This window comes from Theropithecus gelada, chromosome 14 (genome assembly GCF_003255815.1).
Source record: "Theropithecus gelada isolate Dixy chromosome 14, Tgel_1.0, whole genome shotgun sequence".
Taxonomy (NCBI): Eukaryota; Metazoa; Chordata; class Mammalia; order Primates; family Cercopithecidae; genus Theropithecus; species Theropithecus gelada.
This window is the reverse complement of record NC_037682.1, coordinates 63,968,941-63,970,597: the sequence shown is the minus strand read 5'-3', so window position 1 is coordinate 63,970,597 and position 1,657 is coordinate 63,968,941.

The following is a 1,657-nucleotide window of genomic DNA, read 5'->3' as shown; positions in this document are numbered from 1 at the left end:
CAAAAGGGACTTTACAAACGTGATTAAGAAATGGGTCTTGAGATGGGGAGATGATCCTGGATTTTCTGAATGGGCTTGATGTAATCCTTATGCAAGGGAGGCAGCAGCTCAGAGAGAGTAGTAGGACACATAAAGGTGGAAGCAAGAGGTTAGAGGGATGCAAGGAAGGGGGGCCACCAGGCATGCAGGAAGCTTCTGGAAGCTGGAAAAGGCAAGGAAATTGATTGTTCTTGGAAGCTTCCACAAGGAATGTAGTCCTGCTGACACTTTGATTTATGGCTTCTGACCTCCAGAATTGAAAGAGAACAAATCTGTGTGGTTTAACCCAACAAGTTTGTAGTAATTTGTTACAGCAGCTATAGGAAATGAATACACAGCCAAGGTCCTCAGAGAATGGGTAATAGACCTTGGGCTGGATTCGAATCCAGTCAGTCAGCTCCCCTAGTTGGAGCCTCCTCTCTCCCTCGGTACTTAGATCAAGGCCTCTAGCTTAGGTCACTGAGCAGTTCCTTGGGTCAGAAGCTGAACCCCATTACATGTATTGTTTCATTTGACCCTGACAAGAACCCTGTGGGGCTGACAGTGCCCCTACATTACACATGGGGAAACTGAGGTTTGAAGATGTAAAAGGAAAATAAATCTTAGGGCCCCAAAATTACTAAGGGCAAGTCAATTACTATGGGAAAAGTCAATTACTAAGACCAAGTCAATTTCTAAGGGAATAGTCAAGCTGGGAACTGCTTAGGGCAAACCTGCCTCACATTCTATTCCAAGAAAAGATAGCTACTAAGATTAAAAAGAAGAAAAACTACACACCTTCCTCATAATTTGTGGACACAGAACAGACAGAACTCAAAGTCATCCCTATGCTCACTGAGATAAAAGCATATCATATCTGATTGCTTCCTTTGGAAAGGCTAATCAGAAACTCAACAGAATGCAAATGGTTGTCTCTTAACTACATATGACTAGGAAGACCCCCACCCCACTTCAAGTTGTTCCACTTTTCCAGACTGAACCAATGTACATCTTACATATATTGATTGATGTCTCATGTCTCCTTAAAATATATAAAACCAAGCTGTGCCTCAACCACCTTAGGCATATGTTATCGGGACCCCCTGAGGCTGTGTCATGGATGCATGCTTAGCCCTGGCAAAACAAACTTCCTAAATTGATTGAGACTTGTCTCAGATACTCTTTGGTTTACAAAGGTGAAGGGCCTTGATCAAGGTCAGAGCATGCAATGAGGAATCAATGAGCTGGGCCCCAGATTCAAGTCTTCTGCTCTTCCTTGCACACGACAGACACCACATATGTACAGTAGATACATTTTGGTGTCTCATTCATTCATTCAACAGATACTTGATGAATATCTACTGATGCCCAGGTACTGTGCTGGGTGCTGAGGATATGCTGGTGAACACTTGTGACACCCAGAGGTGAGGAAGACAGGCACAACTTAAACAAATAAGCACACAATTAGATGTATAGTTAAAACAGGTGGTATTTGTTCAACCATTTTTATAGCAGTACTATTTGCAATAATCAAAAAGTGGAAACAATCCAAATGTCTATCAAAATATGAATGGATATGCAACATGTGATATGTACAAATGACTATTACTCAGCCTTAAAAAGGAAGAAAATTCTGGCT